Source organism: Tenrec ecaudatus, chromosome 14, assembly GCF_050624435.1.
Source record: "Tenrec ecaudatus isolate mTenEca1 chromosome 14, mTenEca1.hap1, whole genome shotgun sequence".
NCBI classification, from domain to species: Eukaryota; Metazoa; Chordata; class Mammalia; order Afrosoricida; family Tenrecidae; genus Tenrec; species Tenrec ecaudatus.
This window is the reverse complement of record NC_134543.1, coordinates 54,176,895-54,193,269: the sequence shown is the minus strand read 5'-3', so window position 1 is coordinate 54,193,269 and position 16,375 is coordinate 54,176,895.

The following is a 16,375-nucleotide window of genomic DNA, read 5'->3' as shown; positions in this document are numbered from 1 at the left end:
CTTAAAATAACAGAGTTACACATGATTAATTAAGAGCACCAGAAATTTAAATATTGTGTATATCGACATTTCTGCCAAATCTCTATGACCAACAAACATGAATACAAAGGAAGGAAGGCATGGGACTCGCTTCCCGCCCCGCCCCACTCTGCCCCCTCCTGGTTTTCCTCAGGCTTGGATTAAAAAAAAAATCTAGACATTTTAGTTTCTTCCTTCTCCATCCTATTGATGGGCAGTTTTTGATCTGGGCTTATGAGGTTGCAAGGATGGGCTCCAAGAAGCGTTGTACCACTGAAATCCTATGAAAATATACTGGGTAGTAAGTGCTTATTTATGTATTTATTTTAGGAACTCTGGTGGCGCATGGGTTAAGCGCTTGGCGACTAGTTGAAAGCTTAGCAGTCCCAATCCACTTAGGGAATGTGTGGCTGAAAGACCTGATAGGATGTCTGCTTCCTTAAGGTCATAGCTGAGAAAATCATGGGCCCTGTCACATGGGGCCCTTATGAGTTGAAAATGGACTCCATTACTCCGCTAAGCACAGCAACAATATGCTTTCTGGTAGCATTATTGTTATTGTCAGGTGCTGTCCAGTTGGTTCCAAATCATCACGATCCTGGCCACAGCAGAACCTAACCTTGCACCTTCCAGCCCATGGTTACAGCAACTGTGTCAATCCATTTGAGAGAGAAATTCTGATGTTATCAATTTTTAAAAGTGTACCTTATTTTTAAAAAAAAGAAGAAAGGTCCATGCCGAGGTCAGCATTGTGGATCAGTTGTGCCCTGCCCTGGGCTCCCCCGGACAGTGGGGACTGTGGCTGGTGTTGTGTTTTAGGGGGGTGAGGCTAGACACTGTGGCACTGAGACACACGCGGAAGCAGAGCATCTGGAAGATGAGCTTGGAGACGCTGTGTTGGTCCTGGGAGCCTAACTGTCCCTGCTCGCTTGCAAAGTCAACAAAGACAGGCCAGAGCACCCTGTGCCGTCCGAGCTGAGTCTGGCACTCTGAACTTTGCTTCTAAGTGACGAAACCCAGGTCCGGCCCTTTCTTTTTCCTCGCCTGGCAGCAGCAGAGACGTCCTCACTGTGATAAGCATGAGTTTGCTGGGTGGGGGTGGGGGTAGCAGGAGGGACGTGCTGGCCAGGCCACTTGCCACCGGTATTGACTTGTTGATTCCAATATTTAGGAAGGACGCTGGATCCTTCCTTAGCTTTATCTCACAGTTCCGGGCTGCCCTGGTCTAAACTGATGCTCAGGCTCTGCAAGTCCTAGATAAGAAAGAGCATCTTAGACCAGCAAGCTTCAGAACTAGCTGGAAGGCTTGTTCGCCCCAGAGCTTGGGATCCTGCAATTCCACCGTGGGACGATGGGATCTGGTTTTGTTTTGTTCTGAAGTCCACCTCTCTAGGTGATTTTAGACTGTTCTAAAGGGCCTTGAAGGGCTTTGTTATTCCAAACGTTGAGAGGAAGAGAGGGACATTTGCGGCCTTCATATAGTCTTCCCCTCAGGAAGGTCTTCTACCAAGTTCAAGGGCTCTCTTTCTTACTTTCTAGAGTGGGGCTTGGGGGTGGGGGGTCGCTGAGCCTCTAGCCACTACGTGTACTCCAGGGACCAGAGGACATGAGGTCCTGTCCCACGGCTGCTTCTGACTGGGCACCTGGGACAGGCCTGCTCGGCTCTGCCACCTCTACCAGGATCTCAGCAGTTCTCACTGCCAAAAGGCCCCTGGTGTGGCGGGAACCGTCTGGCCTGAACTTCTTATAAGCAGGAACTCAAACTCACGGCTATGGAGCTGATTCTGACGCATAGGAGCCCTCTCCAGGGTTTCCGAGACTCTCCATCTCCACGAGGGCAGAGTGCCCTTGCTCCCAGCGGCAGGTGGGTAACCTCCGACCTTGTGGTTAGTCCCTGCTGCCCTGGCAGCGCCACCGGGCTCCTTTGGAAGAATGAGAGAAGATTGTCTGGACGCTGAGTCTGCAAGACGGAATGATTTCAGATGACTGATTTGCGGAGGACATCGAGAAGCTGCTCCGAATGACTGGAGCTGCCTTCTCCCCCAGACACACAGACACCAAGCTCCCCCGGGGCGGCATCATCAATGACAAGGAATCATTGATTAATTAATGACAGTACTAAGTCTACAGCACAGAAGAAGCTTATCAAAAGGACACCGAGTTTGGGGTGAAAAGGGAAGGGAGATTTTCTTAAAGAATTAACTTCAAGCCGAGGCCAAATGGGCCCAATATGAGCGACGAGTTGGGGCCTGACTGCAGCTGAGAAAATGGGAGGCAGAGTGTGCACAGTGAAGGCAGAGGAGCAAGGGGCGTACAGATATTTCCTTTCCACCTGTTCTTTCGCGATTTTAAGGACGTTTCCTATTTCTAAAAAAATCTATAAAATGGGTGATAAAATCATTGTGACAAGTCTGAAGCAAGTACTTATTAATATTATTTCTGTGAAATGCATGGCTTGACGACATAAACTTATGGTGCGTGCTCAGGGCCTAGTCCCTTACATTTTATGATTACGAAACAGTTTCAGCAGGAGCCCAGCTGGGACCCTCAGCTGCTCTCTGAAGGGGCACATGGAGGAGAGCGAGTGCGGGTCCCTCCTGCTTCCCCCTCCCGGCTGCCTGCTAGGGATCTTCCCCTGCCCAGGCAGAGGTGTCCTCTCCTCCGGAGGGCAGCCAGCCTCCAGCAGGAAGCAGTCTTCTCCCTTCTGGCTGGCCTGTCGCCTTCACTTGTGAGAACCTCAGTTCTCCTGCAGCTTGTCTGGTGCATCCATTCTTAGTTCGCTCATTCTATTGCTGGTCTCTTTTAAAGTAACGGTTGGAACAGCAGACCTTGGGTAGACAAGCATGTATTTTTTATGACTTAGTAAATACCTATCACTGCAACCTGTAGACGTGGATGAATCAATATGACACTTGACAATATGACATTTGGTGGCAGCGCCGCTGGACAGGAATTGTGCCTAGCACTTACACTTTTGTATAACAAGTAGCATATTGTACACAAATTACCCATGGAAATCTTTTAAAAAAAACATTTTATTAAGGACTCCTACAACTCTTATCACAATCCATACATATACATACATCAATTGTATAAAGCACATCTGTACATACCTTTTCATTACCCATTGGTGTCCCCCTCCCTTTGTTGGCCTCTCTTTTAAAAAGTTGGCTAAACACTCACTTGCAGATTTCTAGTCCTGCGACACTGGACACTGTCTCACTGGTGTTTTAAAGTACTAGCGGGGTAAGCCCACGTGAACAGGCTTCAGCAGAGCTTTTAGACTGAGAACAGACTATGAAGAAGGAGCAGGCTGCCTGCTTCCGAGGACTTAGTCACTGCAAACCTGATGGATAGCATTCAAACCTTGCCAGATACTGAAATCCTCTCCAATGGTTCGCCCAGGTTTTTGACAGTTGATTTATGCAACCCATGATCTAAGCACGGTGAGCAGAGAAAGAGCTGTCCCGGGGCCTGTTGACAGTTCTCTGAGTAGCATGCAGGGATTGTTGGCCTTTTGGACAATGACTCAACGTTTTTGTCCAGGGACTCAGGAATTGTCTGGAAACCATTCCCGATGTCTGTGACAAAGTCAGCTGAGGCACAAGTGGGGGCCTCTCTTCTTCCCTGCTTTTAAGTTTCAAAGGTGGATACAATTTTAAAATTAGATGTAGGGTTATTCATTTTTCATTTTGCCGAGGAAGGACATGAATCAACACTTTGGATGCCATTCTTTTATAAGATAAAGAGTATTTCATTACTAACAGAGTAGGACCAACAATTTCAGAGTGAGAAAGCATTCTTGCAGGGATTGATAGTTGATCACTGAGTTAAAGTTTATTGTGCCAACCTGACTGATAAACACCTGTGGGGTTAATTGAAGGGTGGAGAGATAAATGGTGGTGAGCTTCACCTTTCTAGTTCTCGGGTCTCCTGCTTTCTGATGGTCACACCAGGGTGCAGCTGCCTTAGCCAGTTCCCTGCTTCAGCTGGCAAGGGTCACTTCCTGCAAGACATCCCCAAGGAGAAGCCACATGGACTTACCCCGATGCAGCCCTGGGTGCTGGAGCAGCCGTGTGGAGACCCCTGCCAGCATTGAGATGCTTACACAGTCACTGATTTGACTTTCTTCCTGAAGTCGGTGTCATTGCGTGTGTTTTGTGAGATGGAGGAGGACTTTGTGGATTGGTGTCAGACAAATGGGCTAATGTTGGACTTGTGGGCTTGGGCAGCACTGGGTTGGGATGTTTTCTTGATGCACTTACCCTTTATATAAAACTCTTGTCTTATACATAAGAGTTTCTGTGGATTTGTTTCTCTAATGGACCCAGACCAAAACAATCATGGTTCTACTTTTCTCATTTTGCCTTGGGCTGGTGAGTTCTTTTTTAGTCTGGTATTTTTGAAATGCTCTTCCATCCACAATTGTTTGAACAATAAAACTTGTGAAGTGATAAAAAGCATCATTCTTTTTGTTTTTAAATCATAGCTATGGAGATAAGCCTTCAGTAAAAGTTGAAAATCAATAAAATAGAATTGTGTCATGCCTCAGCCCCTATTCAAAATGCCGAGTCCTTCCCATTGCATTTGGGATAAAAGAAATGTAAGACAATTTATAGCACGGACTCCCAGGTCCAGGTAGCCTTCCCAGAGCCCAGCCGTCTAATCCCAAGCAACCGGTGCTTTCCTTTCCAAATCCGACACTTGACTGACAAGCACTATGACTTAACTGCCTTGAACACTAAGAGTTATTTTCTGCTTCAGGGGAGGGAACCCATGATATTTCCTCTACTTACAACCTTCTTCTCCCACCATCCCTACTCTCTGCCTCTCCCAGCTTCTAGACTTTTGACTACTCGGTTCATGCAGTGTCGTCCTAGGCAGAGAGGCAATGCTTGGTTAATCTTTGCGGAATGAGTGGACGCTTGCCAGTTACTTGCAAGCTTCCTCCTTTTCTGAAGAAAGGCAGAAAAGAGAGGCTGAAAATATGCATATGTCTTTAATGTCAAGGGCCATCTGAAGTGCTAGATCTGCCAAATGGATAATTTCTTTTGGCATCCAGTCCAGTGGTCATCCTTATGACCGCAATAAGTGACCTTTCTTGGAGACAAGCTAATCATGCTTTAAGTGGGGGCTAAGATCAGCTTCACTTTATCTCCTTTACCAAAATTGCCGAGGCTCTTGTAAAATTCCTGTAAAGTGTGAACCTTCTGTTTTTATAAAGTGCTAAACCTGTCCATTTCTGAAGAGCAGAGACCTATCATATGCCCGTTAACAACAAAAAAGGTGCCTTATTCGTGTCACTAATGGAAAAGGCTAAATTCAAATATACTTAAAATGACCCCGTAACTTCAGTCTGCACTTTATAGTGTTCAAAGAATCCAGATCTTGTTAAGGCATTTTCTAATGTAGCTTTCAGTAAAGTATATGATTTCCAGTTTTCTTTTGCTTGAAAAAATGAAGTTTTCTGAGAACCGTAAGCCCATGTTGAACTTATTTTTAGTGCATTGTTTTAGTGGCTCAACTTTAGCCCCACATCTTACGGTCATTGTCAACACTTCCCAGTTTAGCTTTTTATGTCATGGTGATTTAGATTCTCCTTATTCTATAGATGGGATTTATCTCCTCAACTTAACCCTGGGCGTCTTGTAAACAGGGTCCATGTCTTTTTCTGCATCTGCATCCTCAATGTCAAGTCAACTCCCACTCAAGTTTACCTTCTGTGTAACAGAACACAACGCTCCCTGCTTTGGCTTCATCCTCACGGTCGTTGATATGTTTGAGTCCACTGTGGTGAATAGCCTACCGCTGTGTCACTTCATCGTCTGGCACGTTCCCTTCTTTTAAGAGCTCGGCTACTTTACTGTACGTGATGTTCTTTCCCAGTGATTGGGATTTCTGGTGACTCGTCCAGACACTGTGGTTGTATTTCCTCTACTATTTGCTTGTTCGTTTGGTGGTGTATGGCAATAGTCAGCATCCTTCGCCAACACCGCCGTTTGAATGTAGCAGTTCTCTCTCCCCTTTCACTAGCCAACCTTCAGACGCCTATAAAGTCAGACACACTTTAGTCATCCAAATGACATCTTTGCTTTTCAAAACTTCAAAAAGGTCATCTGTAGCAGCTTTGTCCCTTGCGACATGTCATGTGATTTCTTGATGCTTCTAGATATTGACAGTTAAAGAACGTGACAAAAAAAACACCATCACTGAAACAAACCAATACCCCTGTGGCTTTATTGAAACAAACCAACACCCCTGTGGCTTTTTTCCCAGTCAGCCCGTGTGTCCTTTGTAAGTCGGCAAGAGGACTCTGGCCACTGTGTTCGCTGGTTGCCCAGGCTAATGAAAACAATTTATTTTCTGATTAAAGTGGAAAGGAAACACACAAAACCCCATCTGCCTTTGAAATGGCTGCATGTTAAGCATGTCATTCCACATGCTTGCCATTGGCTAACGCAAGTTACACGGCCATGACGAACTTCAACAGGTGGAAGGAAGCGAAATTCTCCCATGTGGCCGGGAGCAGGAGAGTCAAGGACAGATGATAAACTGCACTAATGACCCACACCCAGTGCCCACCGAGCCCCGATTAGTTCCAGGTTCATGGTGGGAATTATGTAATGTTTGCTTTCTTGAGATTTGGAAACACCGGAACAAGTCTGGGTTACGGGAAAGGAGAGGAGAGTCACTGGTTAAAAATGAAGAAAGTATTGCTATCTGCTCTTTCCTGACGTCAAATCCCCTTCTAGAAAAGAACATCCTTGATAGAGGGTCTGGGGTCTTAAAGGCTTGAAGGTAAACAAGCGCTCATCTGGCATAGAAGCAACAAAGCCCACATGGAAGAAGCACACAAGCCTGTACAACCATGAGGTGTTCACGGGATCAGCTAACAGGTATCAAACGAAACAAAACAAACAAAAATATTGTTGAGAATGAGGGAGGTCAGAGCAGAGACCCCAAATCCATCTGTAGACAATAGGACATCCCCTCACAGAAGGGTCACAAGGAAGGGATGAGCCAGTCAGGGTGCAGTACAACACTGATGAGACATGCAATATTCCTATGGCTCTTTGAGGCTTCCTCACCCCCCACTATCATGACCCCAGTACTGCGTTTCAGTTCTGGCGAGACAGGAGCATGAACACTGGTACAAATAAGAGCTCATGACGCATGGAACCAAGGACACATAAACCCTTCAGGAACAGAATTGGGAATATTGATACCAGAAGGTAGAGAGAAAGTTGGAGGAGGAGGGGAGGAAGAGGGAACAGATAAAAATGATTTATGCATAATCCATCTTCCAGGCTGAAAGACAACAGCAATGTGGGTGAAGGAGACATCAGTCCATATAAGACATGAAAACAATAATAATCTATAAGTTATCAAGGGGCCATGCGGGTGGGAGGGTGGGAAGGAGGGAAAAAAAGAGGAGCTAATACCAAGGGCTCAAATTGAAAGTAAATGTTTAGAAAATGATGGCAATATACGTACAAATAATGCTTGATATTACTAATGTATGGATGTTGTAAGAATTGTAAGAACTCCAATAAAATTAAAAAGAAAGAAAGAAAGAAAATACAACACGGGGAATAAAAGAGACCATCCTTGAGAATTTCCCAAAATAAAGTCCTTATTTGTATTATGTGTCTTTATAGCACAATGGTGACACTCTGACTAATGATCTAGTCTTCCATGTTGACCTAGTCACCATTTCTGCCCAGAGTGTGAATAACTGCAGATACTGACATACTAAAAACATGTGTAAGTGACCTGAACCTTGGAGGGAAGTGAGCAATTTGGGAGATGGAATTGTGATTCAAAGCTTGAGTCTATTGGATAAATGTATCATGTTTGAGCCCAAAGGCCACTTGCATAACTCCAGGATAGCAGTTTTGAACAGCAGCACGTGTGAAACATCTATGCCACTTTCTGTCTATTAGAACTGTAATGTTATTCAATATTCAGTGGTGGGATGTACTTGCCAGACAAGATAACGAGTGCCAATTTGTCTGCATGGGAGCGTGACACCCACTGTAGCGGAGGGCTCAAGAATTCTGCCCTGTGGGGTGTGGAAGCCTGAGCTTCCAGGCCACTGAGATGTCACCATTGAAGGAAGGGTGACCGGTGACTCTGCCTGAAGGAAGGCAATGAAATTACCAAGGAGTGAGCACACTTGAGCAGCTGAAGAAGCGGGGCATACTTGACTTAGACCGGTGTGGGATGAGAGGGATTGCAGACTTCGAATACTTATGGGCCTCCCAAGTAGTGAGGGAATAAACGGTTTGTTGCCGAAGGGAAAACAGGATACATTATAGGGACATTGCTCTTATGCACAATGGGAATAGAACTCTGTGAGAATTTAAGGATACCCCTCTGGGAAAGTTCAAGTTTGTTGCTGGGCATTTTCCATCAGAGGCCAGCAGGTCTCTTGCAGTTATTTCATAGGGAAGATTTATGAATCAAAAGAGTCCAGTGACCCACTAACTTGGGTTTCCCCACACTGATGGTTTCCAAGAGCTGGAACATTTTAAAATTTTTATTTTAAAATCATTTTACTGGGGCTCTTAAAGCTCTTATAACAATCCATACATCACTGTATTGAGCACTTTTGTACATATGTTGCCATCATCATTTTCAAAATGTTTTCTTTCTCTTTGAGCCCTTGGTATCAGCTCCTCTTTTTTCCTTGCCCCCCCCCCGCACCCCCCACCATCATGGTGGATCCCTGATAAAGCTGGAACTTTTAATACTAAACTAACAAGAAAATCCAGGCAAGCCTGCACAAATTGGATACCTAGTAAACAAGATTGCCCTAAATGTCAGCGGCACTCTCTTCTGATTTAGAGATCCTGTGATTTACAAGATAAATATGTTGATTTCCCAGAAATTCTCAGGCAAAGAAATGCTTCTTTTACAATGTTTTGGTTTCCAATCCCATGCTTAAACTTACTCACACAGGACTGTGCATGCTCTTGGAGCAGTTGTGCCTTATTTGTGTTTAAGATTTAATCATTGTAAGTAGATATATTTCCCTGAAAGCGTAGTCACTAATTATATAGATGAACATTTTAGAAAGAAAGAGCTGCCCCTTTAAGAAATGACAGTGGATAATTTCTTGATGGTTCAAATCGCTGTTATTCCTAAATAAAGAATAAGGGGGTAAATAGCACTATCGTAATTAAATCATTACATTATAATGAAATTTCATTTGGTCTATAGGTGTTGTGTTCGACATATCCTTGTAGAACCTTTGTTCTTTTAATCATGGAGTTTGATTTGTGATTTGGGAATAAACTTAGTAAATCCAGCTGCCACTGCACAGGGTTATTTATTCTTTGATGTTCAAGGTCTGTTTAGGAGCAAAACCTCCACAAGGAGGTTTGCTTTTTCCTTTTAACATTCTTCTGGGTTATATGCCACCTGCCTGATTCACTTGCTCGGCTTCAATAAAACCATAAGAAATAGTTGCTGAGGTCTGCCATATTCTCTAAGCCTTTTTTTCTGATAACACACTTGGTAAATCCTTTGAGAAAAGAAAGGCAACTCATGAATGAGCTCTAATTTTTGTTGAGTTGGTGGATTATTGAGAAGAAAAGGAGTAACTAAGTTTCTGGCTTTACACTCAATCCTTAAATTAGAAATACATGGAAATGAGAGAATTATGGGAAGATTTTTGATGTGGCTTAAGGGAAGTGGCAATTTAAAAAGTTTCGACACTCACAGTGATTGCCCAATTCAAAAAACAGAGAACAACAAATGCTGGCGAGAGTGGGGAGAGATGGGAAAGAATACACTGCTGGTTGTAAATATGTACAACCATTGGGGAAAGTGATACAGTGCTAACTAAAACAACTGAGAATAAAAATCCCGTAACAGAACATGATCACATGCATGCTCTCTCATGTTCATTGTAGCACAGTTCACAATAGCAAGAAGCTGGAGCCAGTCCAAATGACCATCAGTAAAAGAATAGTTAAGAAACTCTGACACGTTCTTAAAAGAACAGTGACGAACCATGGAATACCTCGTGACACGGATGGACCTGCGAACAATGATTCTAAGTGAAGAGTCATAACTACCAAGGTGAAGGCAGCCTTCTACTCTGAGGTCATGTAATCCTCTAATCCGGTCTTCCAAGCAATGAGTTAGAGAGCCTGCCTAGTGCCCCTGAGTCAGAACCCCACTCTCCCTTTATATGCACATCTGAAAAACTACTTTGAGAGAGGGGACCTCACCCCAGCTGAGGTCAGTTTCTCAGGATGGATGAAGAGGGAGAAGACTTTCAGTTGATGTCATGAAACATTGTGTTAAACAGAGAGGACCGTAAGGCCGGCCCTACTATGAGACACGACACCCCTCACTGACCTATAGTGCTACAGGGGACAACCCTGGAGTCACAATGTAGGACTTGCACCTGATCTAACCCCACCACACAGAGGTGAAACATTCAGAATGTGCAACAAAACAGCAAGGGGAGCAAAGCAAGGAAGTCCCTGGCGAATACCAAAAATAGACTTTGGGTCCAGGGTGTGGCACCCCATTAGACTCGACCAGAAAACACTCCTAAAGGTCAACAAACAGACTTTGAACTATTTGCAGGCTTTTTTTGTCATTGGTTTTGTTGTTGTTTTATTTTGTTGCTTTGTTTTGCTCTGTCTTGTTTTTTGTGCATTTTATTATCTCTGCAGGTCTATCTAGATAAGATAGACGGGAAAAACAATCTGGAGGAGAAAACAAGGGGGCCGATGATTGGGGGGGCATGGGAGAGGGGGAAGTGGGGGAAAGGAAGTGGGTGTTAACAAACCCAGGGACAAGGGAACAACAAGTGATCCAAAATTGATGGGGAGGAGGGTGTAGGAGGCCTGGTAGGGCTTGATCACAGGCAATGTAACCAAGAGGAATACTGAAACCCAAATGAAGGCTGAGCATGATGGTGGGACAAGAGGAAAGTAGAAGGAAACCGAGAAAGGAACTAGGAGGCAAAGGGAATTTATTGAGGTCTAAATACAGGCATATACATATGTAAATATATATATATATGATGAGGAACTGGATCTATGTGCTTATATTTATAGGTTTAGTATTAAGGTAAGAGATGGGAATTGGGTCTCTACTCAAGTACTCCCTCAATGCAAGAACACTTTGTTCTATTAAACTGGCATTCCATGATGCTCACCTTCCCAACACGATTGCTGAAGATAAAGCAGGTGCATAAGCAAATGTGGTGAAGAAAGCTGATGGTGCCTGGCTATCAAAAGATACAGTGTCTGAGGTCTTAAAGGCTTGAAGACAAACAAGTGACCATCTAGCTGAGAAGCAACAAAGTCCACATGGTAGAAGCACACCAGCCTGTGTGATCATGAGGTATCGATGGGATCAGATATCAGGCATCAAAGAATAAAAAATAATATCATTGTAAATGAGGGGGATTGCAGAGTGGAGACCCAAAGCCCATCTATAGGCAACTGGGCATCCTCTTACAGAAGGGTTGTGGGGAGGAGACAAGCCAGTCAGAGTTCAGTATTGCACTGATGAAACATACAACTTTCCTCTAGTTCTTTAATGCTTTCTCCCCTCTACTATCATGATTCCAAGTCTACCTTACAAATCCAGCTAGACCAGAGGATTCACACTGGTACAGATAAGAGCTTGAAACACAAGGAATCCAGGACAGATAAACTTCTCAGGACCAATAATGAGAGTAGCAATATCAGGAGAGTAAGAGGAAGGTGGGGTAGAAAGGGGGAACTGATCACCATGATCTACATATATGCCCCTCCTTGGGGAACAGACAACAGAACAGTGGGTGAAAGGAGGCATCTGACACTGTAAGGCATAACAAAGTAATAATTTATACATTATCAAGGGTTTGTGAGGGAGGAAGGGCAGGGGGTGGGGAGGAAAAAAAACGAGGAGCTGATACCAAAGGCTCAAGTAGAAAGCAAATGTTTTGAGAATGATGATGGCAACAAATGTACAAATGTGCTTGACACAATTGTGATAAGAGTTGTACAAACCCCAATAAAATGATTAAACAAAACAAAACAAAACATTGTGCTAAAGTCACCCCAAATCAATAAACACTTCTACAAGGGTGATCAGTATACCCTACTGGACATTCAAGAGTGGGAGAGGGGATGTGTATGTCTAGGAGAAGGTGACTCCACTTCTGTTGGTGGGGAACCTAGTTGGCACAACTTCCCACTGGCGAGAAACCACCCCAGTAATACTTACATAGCCCCAGAGGGAGGATACATCTAGTACTACATCCTAATCGGACACTATTGATGTTGTCTCTATCCAGCACTTGGTGACCCAGGCCATGTGCTATAGACCACTGGGACTTTGAACTCTGCCCTTTCGAAGTGCACAGCATCTTTCATAGGCCACACCAGAAGGATTCAATGTGGAAACCCTATTAAGTGAATTGGATGTTACCTCAAATTCCCCTGTAGCAGATTTAAGGAATTGACATACTCCCTTTGACTTAAGGCTGAGACACCCTCGTCACCAGGGCCAAGTGTGAGAAGCAACACTTGACTGCTATCCCAGCGCTACAGAATTGGCGGACACTGGATTTTGGTTCAGATCTCTTGCTGGAGGATGTGCAATGACTGGCGGCCTGGGACTACCACCCTTTCACTCTTTTAATGCTCTCCTTGTTCTCGTATGGCATGGTTGTTGTCTTGTAGGCATGGTTCACGTCTGTGAGGGTTAGGGAAAGTTTTGCCTTATTATCAACCTCTGCTGTTCCTTTAAATGCTGTCTAGTCAGTCACGTAGAGTGGCCTGAAAAGCCAGCTATATTTGTGTAAGCTTTTCCTCTCAAAAGTGTTTTAAATTCTGTAGCATTGACTAAATTAACAACAGTATCGAACAATGATAGAATTACCCCAACAGTCATTCTAACAACGATAGAATCCTTCTAAGGGGGCATCAACTAAGTCCACATGGAAGGAACACATCAGCCAGTGTGTCCAAGGATTGTAAATAATAAATGCAAGTGTCGAAGGAGGAATTGATGTCACTTAAACTCTGAACCCCCGGTTTGCAGAGGGCTATGATGACAGTGAAAGCCCCCAATCTATTTTCGGGGTCTTCCACATGAATGAAGCCCCCGGTGAACGCCCTTGGGACACAGTCGAGGGCTGTGAATAGCCATGTACCGGACAGAGGGCACTGGAAAGTCAATGACGGCAGATGGAGTTAGGTTAAAATGCAATACCTCATTTGATCTCCCTTTGATGCATTTAAAAAGTCTTTTAAAATATTTTCTGCTTTCTTCTTAATGGAGGTTATTGAAGTTAATTGAGGTTCCATGCTTGTTTTGCCATTCATGTCATTTTGTTTGCTTCTTTTTTGGGTATGATTTTCTGTATATGAGATCCAGCAGAGGTAAGTCTAGATAATTAGATTAATTATTACCAAGGCGCATGGCAGGGGCGGTTGAGGAGAAATTACAAGTTGACGAAAATGAGGACAAGAAGAAAATGTTCTGAAATGGATTGTGGTGATGATTGCACAATTCATAACGTGGTTGAATTATTAAATAAAAGATATGTGAAGAAAAGTAGGCAAGATTACAGGAAGACAGGGTAGACCACTTTGAGGAACCATGAAACTCCTCTTGCACACTGGTGGTGTTTTATCAGCCAAATTCTAAAGGACCCCAAAATAGGTCTTGGACACACTTGGTAACTAGCAAGACACAGACAGTTACCACTAATGGAGCAAAGATAATGTCTGGTTGTCTGCCTACCTTCTAGTTGGCTATGTACACATTCATAACAATAGTACTGAGATCGTGGGGACCTTGACTTTCCACAATAAACTGAATTAGTTTTCACAATGAAAAAATAAATGAATGGATTTAAAAAATTTTTGACTCGGCTGAGAATCACTGTGATAAGTCATTGGAGAGTCATTGAAACCCACGGCAGCACAGGCCTAGCTAATATCACACCCTCGGGGGATTCTGCTTTGGATCATGCACCCGACTCTCCTCTTTGCCTCAGACAGAAACCATTCTGTTCTTGAACCCGTTCTCTTTGTTATAGTCATTGGTGATGGACTTAGCCCTGACCTTGAAGGAAAAATCGTGTCGCTCATACTAAATGCAGTCGATGATGGGTAGAGTCTGGGCATTGTGCCCCTTTGATTGTCATTCGTGTAAGAGAGAAGACACGGGCGGGACTAGCCTCTTGCTTGTATCACTGTGCATCGTTACCATAGCAGCCTCTGACCCTCTAGTTGGGAGCACAATGGGGTAATGAAATATAGAAGAACGGCTTTGTGGATCAGGGAAGCATTTCCTAGGAGGATCTGCAGCCCCCTTCACAATTTCACCCATTTGGAATGTCAAACCAAGCACAGAGAATTAGGAGTTTACCTGGTATGGCCTTTCATATTGATTTGCAAAAGCAGTCAGTGCTTTGTGTATTCTCAGTGGACGCTGCACTTCTAATCCAGAATCTCTCTGAATGCTTGAGTCAATCTACTGGTTTGTATTGTAAATCTTTGTTCAAATACTGAAAAACACGGTCTCCCAAAGTAAACAGCAGGTGTGCTCACTTAACGAGAACCAGCTTTACTCTACAACATTCCAGCAGTGTTTAAACACTCGTGGACTCATCACAGCCCTACCTGTTCCGTATTTGAACCCAAAGTTGTGTAAAGAAATAAAGGTGGGTTTTTATCTTTCAAGTCATCAGTGCTGCTTCTCTCTTGTACATATTTTTTTTTGCCATGAATTCATAGCATTTTCCTTACTAGTCATGTGGAGGGAAGGTCAACATTTGCTCACCACTCTCAAATATTGGGAAGAATCTGACATTTGGTTACAGAATGAAAACCCACCCTCAAGAGAGGAAATGAGAGAAGTGGCCTAGAGCGGTTAGAAATGATTTGTTCGTGGAGGCAAAAGAATAAGAAAGAGACGTATTCCTGTTCATCTGAAAGCTCACTGTGATGAAGATGATTCAACGAAGTCACTCAGCAGCATCAGTCAATACGGAGGGCCTGTGGAGCAGGCCAGTGGTGTTGGCTCCTGTCAGAGAGAGTTTCATGAGCCTGTCATGCTAGTACTGTGCCCTCCTGCACCAGACATAACATGATCTCAAATCCCCCATGGCTGTACTTTTCAAAGAGCAGTATTGCAAATGTATAAAAATATTATGAAAAACTAAAAATTTGACTTGTACCACCTGGGAAGACATTCCCTCCCCTTCCCCCCCTAAGTAACCAGGATATTGCTGGTCTCAGTTATTTTTTCCCATCTGCTGCATTTTCCTATAGGTTGCTGTGCTAGTCTGGATAGACTAGAGAAACAAATTCATAGACACTCCTATGTGTGTATAAGAAAAAGCTTTATATAGAAGAGCAATTGAGTATTGAGAAAACATTCCAGCCCAGTCCAGATCAAGTCCACAAGTCTGACATTAGCTCATATGTCTGATGCCAATCTATAAAGTCCTCTTCAGACTCATGAAACACATGCAGCAATGATGCTGAATGCAGGAAGATCAGAGGCCAGTGTGTGTGTGTGTGTGTGTGTGTGTGTGTGTGTGTCTTTTGGATTCACTGGCATTGTAAGCACCTCAGCACTGGCAGGGGTCTCCACGTGGCCTCTCCAGCTCAGGGCTCTAGCGTAGCTCCATGTGTCTTGTCAGATGCAGTATCTGCCAGGGAGTGAGCCTGTGTCCCGCCTCCAGTGAGTTATTTATCTCCTTAGCGCCTCCAAATGAGGTCATCAAGCTGTGACCTGATTGACAGACTAAATTCCACCCCTTCACTCTTAATCCTCTCAAATTGACAACAGATTATAGAACTACCGCAGTTGCCCCGTCAGCATGGCACCCAGCCCGCCGCCCACATGTCACTCTTCCTGACTCTTCTTTCCTTTCCATAACTGACCTGCACGTCCACACGCGGAGCCCACCCAAGAGTTCCTGCTTCATTCAAACTGACATCAGAGTAAAATTACCCATGGGCAGGCAGCCAAACAAGTGGGTTTTGGGGGTTGTTGTTGTTTTCTCTGTTACCTTGCTTTTCAAAGACTTTAAAATAATCACTGACGTCATTCCCAGCTATGCGCTTAAGTCTGCTCGGAGAAACAACCATCTCGTTACTCTTCGTTTATCACAGTCTCTCACACACCAGGCAGACGCCTGAAAAAGACCGCTGACATCAGCAAGTGTCTTGCTTCTTGCGTGAGTCTGTCTGTCTTCCCTATACAGTTCTCTGGCGCTTGAGATAAGGTCATGCTCCAGCTGACTTTTTCGTGGAATTCACAACTTGCCCACAGGTAGGGTTTTCTCTTGGCCTCTACTGCATCATTCCAACGTGTGAGGCAGTCC